The 14,696-nt window shown below is 36.3% G+C and overlaps 1 long non-coding RNA gene across 1 annotated transcript in view; it reads left to right on the forward strand.

Annotated features, from left to right (window-relative positions):
* LOC148186840 (uncharacterized) overlaps positions 1–14,696 on the forward strand; it is a 39,646-nt gene that overhangs the window by 21,403 nt on the left and 3,547 nt on the right. The window contains exon 3 of the long non-coding RNA XR_015779170.1: positions 5,478–5,564. This is a non-coding gene — a long non-coding RNA (uncharacterized LOC148186840). The remainder of the gene's footprint in view (positions 1–5,477; positions 5,565–14,696) is intronic.

The following is a 14,696-nucleotide window of genomic DNA, read 5'->3' on the forward strand; positions in this document are numbered from 1 at the left end:
TGTGTTTTGTTTGTAAAATCTAAACCTGAAAAGTAGTTGACATTTATAGCAGTCATATAGGGTAATTTTTAAGAAAAAAGTTAAATATTACAGAAAAGGTAGTAAACTAAGTTAAAAAAAAAAAAAATAATGTAAAAAGAAAATACTCAAGTAAGGTTGCAGTACTGCAAACTTTTACTAAAAAGGTCTAGTGTGAAGAATTTAGTGGCATCTACTGGCAGGCTTGTAGAAAAAAAAAATACGATTGCCAGCACAAAACTCAGAAATGCAAATGGCCCTAAAGCTGGTGTTAGATTTGTCCATTTTGGGCGGCTGTAGAAAAGCATGGCAGACTCAGTGGAAGAGGTCCTGCTCCTTATGTAAATATTAACAGCTCATTCTAATGCAACACAAACATTAAGAATCTTAATTTCTGATGTTTAAACCAATGAAAACATAGTTATAAATATTATATTCTATTCTGCCTATAGATGCTCCTAAATCCTTTACACTGCACCTTTAAGCACAGTACTTAAATGTTCATTTCCACCACTGACAATAATACAGTATCAAGTAAATGTAATAATATTACTTGGTGCAAGAAATTTGAATACATTTGGCAGACTTATAGTGTGGCACTGCTCCAAACCTTTTGACTCGTTACACTTTAAAGAAATTAATTTGTGACCCCTCCTCACAAGTTATGGTTACAGTTATTTTACCCTTTCATGTTGTTTAATTTTGCAGGATTGTAGCAGTATATTGGATATTTTACAGAAAATGAGTAAAACAATGAGAGAAAAGTCAGGAGAGAAAAAATAAATTTTGTGTATCAGAAATATTTTTCTTTTTTTTATATAGCTTTAATCTTATTGTGACCCCTCAAATTAATCTCATGATCTCTTGGGGGGTCCAGATCCCCTAGGTTGGGAACCTCTGGAGAACTGACACAGGGACACCCTACCTTATAGCACATGCTGTTATTAATTGTCTTTCCCAGCATTAAAGGGCATTTAAATGCATTAAAACACACTGCTACTTTTTCTTTAGTATGAGGAAGGATGTGGATTTGAGCCTGTAAGCTTTCAGAACATGTTTAACGTATTTAATAACAGCGAAACACAAGAATGAGGAAATTGGCTTTTTATGCTCTTACAGGGAATTTTGTTTGTTAACATCCCACGATGGTTTCTGACATGAAATGACCCTTTTACGTACACCGTGAACTCACAAGCTGATCTTACTTTTAAAAATCTAGGAAACTGATTGCCATGGCAAAGATAAGTAAATTTGTGGGGAAAAAAATGGCATGACATGGAGCCCTGATGAAATATTAAGGAATGTGAAAGAGAATGACTTATTCTGAATATTTCTTCTTTTTTTAAAAAAAGATTTTTTTATGAGACTTAAAAGTTTGTTTTGATTGTATAATTTTGTGTGTTTCTGCAAACACTGGTCTTGTCTCAAGATGTTAAGAATAGCATTTTATTAAAATGACAATAATTCTGCAAACTAATAGTTCTTTGCTGTGCTTACTTTACCGAGTAAACACAGCTTTTCAGTAAAGTCAGAATATCTTGGTTTGATGAAGTTGCTATCACTTTTTAAGTTGACTTCAAGTAAAAACAACATTTTAAGTAAATCTAAAAAATAGGTATAAAGTAAACATATTAAAAGAGTAGTTATACTTAATAACCTTTTTTAAAGGCAACAGGTTTCCAAGATTTTTTTCAGTAAGATTAATTTGTCAGATTTTACAGTGCACTGAAAATCCTAAAAAAAAAAAAAATGCAGCCTACGAGTGACAAAAACAAACTAAGTTAACGCCTACTGAATAGTTGGAGATCAAACAGGGTGTAAATGTTTATCTGGAGAGAAGCTGTGATCTTATTTTCCAACAAAGAGTGAAGTCATGCACTTCCTTTTTAATCTTTAGGCTATTTATCTTTTAACTGGTAAGACAGAGTGTAAGTTTTATTATTCATGTAAAGGCAAAAATTAAACTGCAGAACTCAAAAAACAACCTTTTATGACACATTTCTAGGCTTATTTCACCTTGTTTTTCATCCTGTACCTTAAAGTCCCTTGGCTCCCAAAGTTACATTCAGATGTTTGCACAGATTTATTCCAAGTGTGCGTATTATTAACCATATTATAAGACTGAAGCAGCCACCCACCATCACTTTTTCTCAGACGAATTCTCAGAGAGCTAAAATCTTATTATTTCAGGTGGAGGAGGAAGTTTAATGCCTAAGTAATGCTGTAAATCTTTCAGGGTATTTGCACATGTAGCTTTAGCTGCTGTGAAATCCAGTTTTATTTTATTTAATCTCTCCTTAATAAAGCTGTTACTTGATTCATAACACATAATACCTCAAACTAAACTAAAACACACATGAACATAATAATGTCTAAGTATTTCTGATGAAGGTTCCAGAAAGTTCCAGAGAAACTGAATGTCTCCTCCTGCTGCTTCCCTCTAGTGTGGACAGGTGCAACTACATCCCACTCTTAAAAATAAAAACAGGCCAGTTTAAATCATATTACGGGGACATGAAGTTATACTCTTCAAGGACAGAAAACGAACCATGGCGATGTAATGCTAAATTATTTTTAACATTGTGCATGACTATGATGTATCTTTGATGTATGTTGCCAAAATCTTAACCAGCTCTATCTCCTGATAACGTCACAAATATCAATACCAAAGTCACAAATGAGCTGCAATATCTTATCTTAGAAATAAAAAAAGGGATTTGTTATCTTCAAATAGCACTAAAATGGTGTTTTTTAGTCATGGATCTATTCCTGAACAGGCCTGCTTGGCACAGGCCAAGGGCCCCAAAGTGTCAGGGCCTCACCTGGACCTCACCTACAAAATGTCTCTAATTAACATGCACATAACTGGTAGAGATTACAAATGACCACAACAAAAAAACTAATACAAAGAGTTACGTAACAACTGCAAAGAGACACACAAAGACTCAACTATAAAAAGGGGCAAAACAACCACAAAGAGACACAGAGATATTCAAAGCATCTACAAAGAGTTTTAAAATTACTACCAGGAAATTCAAAATTATTGGCGATAATTGAAATGGCCACAAAGAGACACTGAAAAAACAGCAAAACAACTACAGACACATAAAAAACACAGAGATGCAAAGCATCTAAAATAAACCCAGAGACACAAAATGACAACAAAAAGCTGCAAAGCATCTATGAAGAGGCTCAAAATGATTAAAGAGACACTAAACAACTACAAAAAAGGACAAAACAACCACAGACACAAAATTGCTACAAAGAGACATAAAACTACTACTACAAAGAATTGAGACACAAAATGGGTTCAAATATGTTAAAGTTGATCACAAAGAGACATTAAACAACTGTAAAAAACCGACACAAAGCATTTACAAAGAGGCACAAAATGACATGAGAGATGACAGAGACATGAAAAAGGACTACAAAGTTACTGAACAGCTACTACAGACTCACAAGGACTTCATGAAAGGGCAAAACTACCACCAACAAAATGACTACAAAAAGACACAAAATAACTACAAAGATACAAAAACATGACCAAAAAGAGTCACTAAATTGCATAGAGATATGTAACGACTACAAAGTAACAACTAAACAGCCTGTCTGTCTTGCTCCTATGTGTGGCCTTCTGCATGTCTGTGCCCAGGGCCCCTTTGTCACTTAATACACCCAGGGATTTAGTATGATTTTAATAAATAATTCTTCTGTGCACTTTTTATTATATCTCAGGTTTTTATACCATTATCTGAGGCTCAGTTGGGTTTTACACGATGCCATCTCAACTGTTCCACCTAGAACAAGCAGCTGAGTTATTAGAGGCTCACCAAAATACCCCACTCTGTTCCTTTTTTTAGATTCTAATTTGGTTCTGCTGTGATTTATGTCTCGCATCTGAGGGGAGGTCGGAGGGGACTGTGCGTCACAGTCGCTCTGAACACAGATGACAAATTTTAAGGGGAGGCATTCGGGGTTAATAAAGCAGAACTGAGCCAACATGCAGACAGATTTCATAAAACAGGAGGGTCCTGGACATCTCAGAGGTTTTTCCCTCCGCAGGTGTAGACTTTCAGCTGAATTCCTCTGCGCCTGCAGGAAGGCAGCCAGAGATGTCACTCAGTACATGAGCACACATGGTACGGGCCCATTTGGCACTTTAAGCCTTTAAGAAGGAATTGTCCCTGCCAAGAACAATAAGCTTTGATAATGACACTCTGAAAAATATACTAGTCTGGATATGCAGACCAAGTATGCAGAGTATGTTAATTTGTTCAGCTTTTTTTTTTTTTTTTAGATTATGTTATAGTTGTGAATGTGTACGAACACAGAAATGACCAAAAGCTCTACTGTTATGTTATAAGTTCGTAATTCCCCTACCATGTTCTACCATGAGTAGAGTTCAGAGTCAACCACAAAAAGACACAAAATGAACGCAAATAGACACAAAATATCTACAGAGACTCAAATTTATTACAAAGATACTCCAAATGAGCACAAAGACACAATAAACAACTACAAGGAGTTGCAAATCAATGACAAAAAGGATTTAAACAAGCAAATAGACAAACAAAATGTCCATAAAGAGACAATAAATTAATACAAAGAGACATAAGTACCACATAAGACCACAGAAAAATGACCACTAACAGACACAAAATTAGACCAAAGAAATTAAAAAACAGCAAAAATATGCAAAAATAACAGCAAAAAGGGGGTACAAGCACAGAGAAACACAAAACGACCACAAAGAGACAAAATTACCACTGAGAGTTGGATAATGACTTAAGAGATCATAACAACTACAAAACATCTAGCACAGGCCGACAAAAACTGACTTCAAAGAGACAAAAAGCATCTACAAAAATGCTTAAAATAACCACAGATAGACAAAAAGCATCTACAAAAAGGCTTAAAATAACCACAGAGAGACAAAAAGCATCTACAAAAAGACTTAAAATAACCACACAAAGAGACAAAAAGCGACCACTGACAGACACAAAACGACTACTGAAACACTAAACACCAACAAAGGGATGCAAAACAACTACAACAAGGGGTAAAATAAGCACAAAGAGACACAAAATGGTGCAAAACGACTGCAAAAAAGGGACAAACAACTGTTCAGCACTTAAAGCCTATAAAAGGGAATGTCCCTGCCAAGAACAATAAGCTGTGATAATGACACTGTGAAAAGATCTGGATATGCAGACCAAGAATGCAGAGTATGTTAATTTGTTCAACAAGAAGTTTTTTTAATATTATATTTAAAGAAACAAGCTGTGAATATAAAGAAATGACTAGAATCGCTGCTATGTTTGAAACTTGCTGTTTCTTTGGCCTTGTCAAAAGTTCAGAATCATATCTCATCATACATATCAAAATCTTTATTTTTGTCTGTTCCAAGCATCCAGAGAGTCTTTGCATTAAAACTTATTCTTCTGTGCTCTTTCCATCAGCTGCCCAAATGATGAATGGAGAAAGAGAGCAGTTTGTGGTTTTGCAGCTTTGCCAAACTTCTTGCTGTGTGGGCGTCAGGAGTCAAGGTAAAAACAATGAAACCGCTTCTTGCACAACCAAGCTTTTCTGTATCTTTATTCATTATTAGACATTTACACATGCATTTGTAATCATATTTGATACTAAAACACCAGCTTCTTTGTCATAGTTTCCACCTTTGTTGAAAAGATGTAAACAAGTCATTCATATTTTCTATTTTCCTGATTGAAATCTGTACTTCAAGTGTTTTGTCGTAATATTATCCAATACCACATCTTTGGGAAATACCCACAAAACCAGACACCTCCAGACACAATCCTGACTCATTGTCGGCCACTGTGCAGACAGTACGGACAAGCTTTATTTATACCCTCGCTCCATTGAATTTTCTTCCTTCCTTCCTTCCTTTTTTTTCTTTTAAAATAAGCTCAGACACTTGTAGAGGACGTCAAAATATGTCTAGGAACGTGCAAAGATGGATGTTATTTGATACTGTACGACAGATGTCCTACATTTTGAGACTCAAATGTGGAAATGGAATACTACCAAAAGATATTTCCCCTTTTTCTGACAAGCGGAGCGGATCAGATTTTGTCATAGTTTATTGAATGAACGTAAAAAATCTTGCAACGTGTCTGACTTGAAACATGTATATTTAACATGAAACATTCTCCTTTCCAATAATATACATGAACATGACATTCTTGAGTCTTGAACACCCAGGTACACATAAAGATATGTCCTCCCTGAAGCAGGGGTAGGCAGTTCAATTTAGAAGTCACTGGGCAAAAATCTCATTTTAAACCTTTGAGCATATTTTAATTCAGTAAAAGTGAACTGCTCCGTTTTTAGAAAATCTAACCCAATCGCAGGTCATTTCAGAGAGAGAGTTCCCATTGACTGTTCTACAAATACAGATATATGTGCACGTCCCTTCGGTTAAAGCTCGATTCGATGGCTCGGAATCCGGGAGAGAAAGTTACTATTCCAGCATTGGCAACAACTGCCTACACTGCAAAACAACCCAAAAAAGGAAGACGTACTTATCAAAAAAAGAGACTAAAACAGAGCCTGACAAGAGACAAAACACATCAATAGCTTTTACCAAGTGTATCCTGCCTCTCACACTTCATCCTAACTGGATGTGATGTGAACATGCAAGCAACCAAACATCAGATTGTTTCGGTAATTCACAATGAAGATGTCCCAACCTGCTCCGTGCGTCAGTGAACAGACAAAGCGATGTGTCACGTCTTTGAAAACACACTCACCCTAGTTCTGTTTTGGGTGAAACTTTATGTACTAATTAACCTTTTTTTTAGATCAGCAGCAAGCAATTAGGCACGCTCTAGGCTAAATAGGCTCTCTGAATGCTGTTGTTGCTCGTAGTATATCTGGACGCTTTATCGTATCAAAGTTCACCTGCTCGCTTACAGTTAGGAAGAGGTGTCACTCTCCGCTGCTACAGATCACCTCGCTGAGAAAAGAGCTGGCAGCAGCTCTGGGGACGAATCTCCCGTTAGCGGCCACAGCAACTTGAATTGAGACAGTGAAAACCTTAGCTCAAGGGGACCAGACAGCCTAGACTCGCTGACAGATCAGCAAACTTTCTGTTGCTGTACGTACACAAGTTAGACCCAGCACTGCCAGTGGTCACCCGCTGTGACGCCTGACACTGCTGGGTATGCTCTGGCCAAATTCAAGCTGCTACAGCCGCCACCCAAAGCACCTTCACCTGAGCTGCTGCCAGCTCTCCTTCCATAAGCAATACACAGCGGCGGGGAGCAAGACAGAGGGACAGTTGAGCTGCTAGCTAGCTCAGGGTTCTGGTGGATCCTTAAAAAGTCTTAAAAGGCTCAATCTAAAAATAAGGCCTTAATTGGTATTAAATTGATGTAGATTAATCTTTCAAAAGTCTTAAAAATGCTCAGACGCTGGAAATTGGATTGTTATGAATAGTTTTTCTCTGACATTGCATAGTGAAATCTCTAAATATTTGGTAACTTCTATTTCTTTTGTTAAATAATTTAGTAAATAAGTCTTTAACTTATTATGATGGGAATCCAAGCAGTAGAATCTCACATGCAGAATAAAAAAAAAAAACACAAAAAATTGCCAGATATTTCCCACTTCTGTTTGTTAACTAAATAAATACTTTTATGATAATGTAGTATCTTCATTGTCAGTACAGTATGTAGAGTATGTTTTACTCTAAAAAGGTTTGTTTTTTTTCAACATTTCATGAAGATAATCTAACATTTTTACAGGACAATAAACATTTGGGCAAAATAAAATAAAACTGTCCTTCAGTTTTGGTTATTAGAAAATTGGTCTTTAACTTAATTCCAAGTGGCATTAAAAAAAAGTCATAGAAAGTCTTCAGTTGACCTTGCCTGAAGCTGCAGGAACCCTTTAGCTAATTCATGTGTCCTTTGTCTTCTGATAAACGGAGAGACAGCTCTACAGTGAAATATGATTAAATGAATCAATGTTTGGGAAACACTGGGTTACTGTATGAAGCGCGCGCATATGCCTGTGGTCATCTGGTGGGAGGGGCTTTGGGCAAAGCGGATAGAGACAATAAAGTGCCTGGAAACATATCGATTAAATCACAAGAAAAACTAGATGGCTAGCTCAAAATCCATGTCATATCTTCAAGACCACCAAAAGTGTATATCATATATAGTGTTCTACATTATTCCTTGTGTAAATAAATACAATCATAACTTTTCGTGGAAAACATATTGTTTTACTTTCAGGATTCAAAAAACATGATAATGAATCCCATGCCACCATGGCTCGATAACCCACTGTACTCTGTATTAAACTAGTTCTGACAAACATGCGAGTCACTTCAAAATACAGAACCAAATCTGCGCAAGGTCTTTTTCTTCCTTTTATATCACTAAAGATGCCATCTCTAGTGAAACAATACAACACTGTTTGACTTCATGTTCATATCAACACCATCTCTGGCACTGTTACAGCGTTGCTCCATCACAGCGTTACTCATGTCAGCTGACCCAGTCCTCCCAAACCCGTATGACATTGATTTATTCCTGTAAATTTAGCACTTCCTCGGGAATATCACAGCAAGCAGGAAACCGAGTGGTCAGGAGGTGTATGAGGATGAGATAACAGAGGTGGAAACAGTGAGCGCACAACAAATAATAGAGAGATAGGGATCTGTCACCAGGCGATGTGAGACATATTACGGAGTGCTGATGTTGCTGGGGGTAATGTCACTGAGAAACACCACTGCAGTAAGCAAACGTTTTATATCTTGTTAATCTGTCTGGGCAACACATTGTTTCAGAATGCACAATTTACATTTCTTCAGGGTGCTATACACAAAAAAAAGCACAAACATACGTACAAATAAGCAACAATATAAACTGCAGACTGCCACAGTACACAAAACAAAAAGTATGGAGCTCAACCAAATGGAAACAACTAACAAGCTTACATTTGTGCAGTCAGTTCATATTTATTAATGTGCAATAAGTAAAGATTTTTTTTAATGACTTTTAATTAATAAACCATTATAGGCTATTTCTAGTTCTAAGAGCAGTTCAGATCAAATATAAAACCAGCTCCAGTGACGAGTAAAATGTAATTAACAGAGCTTTTTTATGAGAGACAATGTGACATGTCAGAAAAGCACAGGTTAAAATAATAAAATAATGGTGGCTGAATTCATTTTAGCTTCTTCAGTTTCAGGGTATTGTGCACACATGCATACTGTCACTCTGCCATGATGTACTTGGACACTTGAATAGAAAAGAGTTAATATTTATTGGTATATTTGCACAAGGCATAGTGCACCTTACTTAAAACTCAGATTTTTAATTTGTGTAATTTTTAAACCTGACATTTATTCAAATTTTATAATTGTTTTGCGTGAGGGTAGACTGGCAATTAAGACTATGGGATGAATTATAACATTTTACTCTTTAGACCAAACCATACATTTTCTGTTTGTGTTAACAGAGACAACAGCCATCGGCACCGGCTTAACGGTCCATTGTGTAGCATTTATGAGAATATATTGTCAAAATGGAATATATAATAATCACCTGGAAATAAGAATTGTTATGTTTTTGTTACCTTAGAATAAGCCATTTATATATACATAAGGAGCAGGTCTTCATCCACGGAGATCACCAGATTGTTTCTACAGTAGCCCAGAATGGACAAACCAAACACTGGCTCTAGATAGAACCATTCATGTTTCGTGTCAACCATCGTAGTTAGGGACCCCTGAACAAAAAAAAACATAAAAAAAACACAGATTTTCCTTAAGTGCAGCTGCTTTATTCTGTGTTTTTACCGGTGTTTGTTCCCTGTGGTTTGGAGAGGAAGAGACCTCTGCTGATAATTTGGCTCCTCGTAACAACCTCCCGAACAATAAATACTGAGGGAATTCTAATCGAGAGAAGTTTCAGCTGGTTGCAATCTGCAATCCTCCACATTAGACAGCACTAAATCTCCCCAAATCTTACACACTGTTCCTCCTAAAGAGCTCCAATATGCAGACAAAACTTTCAAAACTATCCCCAGTCTCCCATACTTTTACTTTTGATACCTTTTGAATGCCCTAGATTTTACTGATAATACCTGTGCTCTTTTAAATGTGGTATTACTTCACTTTAAAATAACGCCTTTTTTTTTTTACATGCTTTTTATTGTCAAAGTAAGAGAAAGAAATACTTCCTCCTCCACTGAGAGTAACAGCAGTCCTAACCTCAAAATAAAAACCCCCTTTGCTCACTTGTTAAACGGCTGGTTGCGCTGCTTGATGTTTGGCTGTTAACAGCTCTATCAATGTGACATTTTACAACTCGGAAACAGGTTGTGGAGGTCTTCACACTGCAGGTCACACAGTTTAATGGAACAAGTGGACAAAGAGTGAGTCAGTAGATATCAGAGCTGTTGACAGGCTCATCCATCATCACTCTAAAATAGCCGGGCACCAGGACATCATGCACACATGCTGCTGATAAGATGAAGACAGGCTCAGTGGTTTGCTGCACACTGCTCGCGCTGTAGCTCCCCCTACTGATTAAAAAGAAAGACTACACTTCTCACATACTATCAGCATGGAAACATGTTTAAACCTTCAGCAAAGGCTCTCTGGCATGCGTTCATGAATAAAATGTGCTCATTTTGGCTCAATGTGGTTACAAGCATCGACTGTGGTGTTACTGCTGCTGTGAAATATTCCCTCATGGAGGACAGAAACCAAACAAGCTGCAGTCATTAGGGTGACGTTAGGTAATGTGGGGCACTTTTTCGTAGATTTCCACGAAAACCACCAAAATAATAAATTTGTAAGTAATAATTCAGCAGATGAAGAGACAAATAGGTGATCAGTGACAGACTTTAAAGACACATTTTAAAAACTCTAAAGACTACCTTTAAGTGTTACTTTTAGAAGTTGTTATGGTTTTCTGCAATGTTTCTATAAAGAAACTATGTTGCCAAGTAAAATAATTAAGAAATTTTTGGACCTGAAACACATCAAGACCTCACTGATAACATGTGCAGGTAAAATGGGATAGTTGTTTGTTTTTAAAATTATTAAATCTATCTATCAGTTCAGTGATTGATTTATTTAATCATTCATGTAACCTAATTATTCATTAAAAGATTGCCCAACTCGTCCGCCATCTTTTCCCCATTATTTTGTTTGCTTGGTGCCATATTGTCTACAATGGACGTGCACATGTCTAGGGAAAAAAAGCGCCAAAAATGTCTGAAATGTGAATGGCCCGCAAAAGTACAAGTCATCATTTTAAGGCATCTGCTACACAAAAAACATACTGGTTTTATCCATTTTACCTGAATACATTATGTACACATTCAGTACCTTTAACCATAAAAAAGTGAAGAGTGTTATTAAAAAATATTTTGATTATAAGTCAAATAGTTAATAAAAACCGACACCCTACAACCATTTTTGTTGATATATCCTAATTGTTTACAGGGTTCCTGCAGCTTAAGGCAAATTAGATTTAAGACTTTTTAATGCCACTTGGAATAAATTTTAAGACTAATTTTCTAATAACTAAAATTGAAGGACAATTTTATTTTGCCCAAATGTTTAGTATGACATAAAACATGAAATGTCTTTGGTCCAGTGAAAAAGTTTGATTATTTTCGTCAAATGTTGACAAAACAACAACAACCTATTATGAGTGAAACACATGGAAGACAATGAATATATTATATTATCATAAAAGTATCTGTTTGGTTTACCAACAGAAGTGGTAAATATCTAGCACTTCTGTCTGGTTTTCCTGGTGATTTTGTGTTTTTCACTCTGTATATGAGATTGAACTGCTTGGATTCCCATCATGATGAGTTCAGGAAGAGGAATTTATTACATTATTTAACAAAAAAAAAAAAAAAAATGTTACCGATTATTTTTTACATTTTACAATGCAACATTTGAAAATAACTATTTATAAAAATCCAATATCCCATGTGGGAGCATTTTTAAGACTTTTGAAAGATTAATTTAAGTCATTTTAGTACCAGTTAAGGCCTTACTTTTAGATTTAAATTCAATGCCTTTTAAGACTTTTTAAGGATCCACATGAACCCTGGTTTTAGGTGCAGGACTCTTGTTACCAAAGAGTGAAAACTAGCATGCCACATGGCTTTCCTGTTAAGTTGTGGGACCAGTCAGTTTTTAACTCTTTACCCTGCCCATAATCTCAAACCAGTAAAAGGGATTCTTTCGTGAAAGGCACATTTGTAGCAACAACTCTGTAACATGTTTGGTGACTTGCTGCTAATATTTAAAGAACCCAAGATGTAAAACTTTATTTGTCCCATTTTGGTGTCTCAGATGACCTGACTTCACCCTATTTGCTCGCTGAGGACAGAAACCAAACAAGCTGCGGTCATTAAATGCCTTGTTTGCTGTTCCCAGAAATGCTCTGGCACCGTTAAATTACTAATTAGGCCACATATCATCATGCACGTGATGCCCGCGCTGTGCTCGATGAGAAAGTTTCATCCCCTCTGCTCGCTCTTGCTTCGACTTTTTCCGGTAACATCCTCCCGGCCCCCGAAATATGACACCCGTCGCCATGGTAACAAAACAACTGCAGTGACCCAAACATGGTCAACGGAAGTGAAACGTATACGGCAATCGCGCGTTGACGTCACGCGCAGCACGCACGCACTGCGCTGCTGTATAGTCGGGTTGACCGTGACAATAGTGGAGCTGAGAACGAGCTATGAATAAATAATTAACCTGCTGTTTCTGCTGTTCCCACTCATTTTAAACACGGCTCAGTCCCCGGTGGTTGGACTTTATGTAATCCAGAACCCAAAAATAGGCTCACTGTCATCTCTATGGACGCATACTCAGCGCAAAATATTAATTTTGACCCTTTTCTTGATACTGCATAGTAGGCTAAATTGTCTAGAGCTATCATATTACATAATCTTTTTTGTCAGATGAAGATTTTTTTTTTCTGAGCATTGGAGGTTTTCTTGTGTATGTTGGCTTAAAGACTGAGGTTCAAATTTCGTTTTCCCCTGTCCTGTTAAAGTGGAAGAAATCCTCCTCTTCATCATCTAATCCTGCGAAACCTGAACAAATTCTTAGTTCAACACATTCAAAGTATGTCTTTAAAAGAAAAGAAAAAAGAAGGTCAAATAGAGCAGAAGACCTGGAAAAATGCTTAAAACATTATAAGAATTTTGAAACATAATTTTAAGTATGTAATCATGATCATTATAAATATAAATTTTCCCTAACTAATGAGTAATAAGTACAAACGTTGGCCTGTCTCAGGGCCTCTTGGTTATTATTGTCCTTTGTAATCTTGTAAAATATGAACGTAATTTATTTTAAATTATGTATTTGTTTATTTATTTATTTTTCTCTTTTTGCAAATGAGAACATGATTATCATATCACTAAGGCACCTTTGTGGTAATATTTTTTTTTCAGCAGATGAAGAGACAAATTGGTGATCAGTGACATTTTAAAGACCTGAAGTGCTCAGAAAAGTAAAGTAAATTAAGTAAAGTAGTAGTAAAGTAAATTTGAACATCTACAATTCTGTAAGTACTGAGCAAACATTTTCTGCTGATGAAAACCATGTTATATGATAGAAAGCTCCAGAACAATTACTAAATGAACACTTTAGTAGGCAGTGTTGGACAAAGTATATAACTCAATTACTTGCAAGCATACTGGTTAAATATTACTCCAGTGCAAGTGAAAGTGTTTCAGTTAGATTTTTACTTGAGTAAAAGTACTGGGAAAATGTGAGCTGTACTTAAAGGGTAACATTTTTGAAATTGGTCCAGTAATGAGAGGGGCTGCTGCAGCTGTGCAATGCCTGCAATGTAACCAGATGGGGCATTTGTGCACCGTCATTGTACATCCATTAAAAGTTTATTTTTGGCACAGACACGCAAGTACTGTTATCATGAGTATCTGAATTAAGGATCTGTTTACCTTTCACTTTATCTGGTCTGTATGTTGCTTTGCGAATTATTGCACAACATTTTGTTGGCCGAATTCGTAAATGCACAAACACAAACCACTATTTTTTTTCCTATTTTAATCCTTTAAGATGACACTTAAACTGTGTTTTCTGTGCTCCAACAAAACACATTATTGCGGCACTCTTTCCTCCAACCCTGGCTTGCATTTCCAGCACTGTAAAATCTGACAAGTTGAGCTTGCTTAAAATAATCTTGGAAACCAATTGCCTTGAAAAAGTAAATATAACCTTATAACCTGGGGCTTTCATTGCATTTAATTGACAGGACAGTGTGAGCGTGAAAGGGAAGGGGGGGGCTGCAGCAAAGGGCCGAAGCCGGATTCAAACCCCCTGCTGCTGCTGCTTTTAATCTTAGTTCATTTTAACTTTATATCTAATTGTTAAGTTTGCCCAAAATTTAGCTGTGTGTACTTAATTCTGTGAAGCTGTTGCAACTTAGTCAGCTAGTCTGACTTAACTGGATCATGACAAATAGGACTTTGCCATAAATGAAGTTAGGAGATCTGTGAGTTCTGTTTTGTTAGCATGTTTGAGATCATACAAATATGACTGACTAGTTTGCAACCAGCAGAATACAGATATATATTATCTTAATATAGCACAGTAAACTTGATTTACTGAAGTTGCTAAAATTTAGAAAGATTAATTT

This window comes from Plectropomus leopardus, chromosome 16 (assembly GCF_026936395.1).
Source record: "Plectropomus leopardus strain MGB_pleo_1.0 chromosome 16, ASM2693639v1, whole genome shotgun sequence".
NCBI lineage: Eukaryota > Metazoa > Chordata > Actinopteri > Perciformes > Serranidae > Plectropomus > Plectropomus leopardus.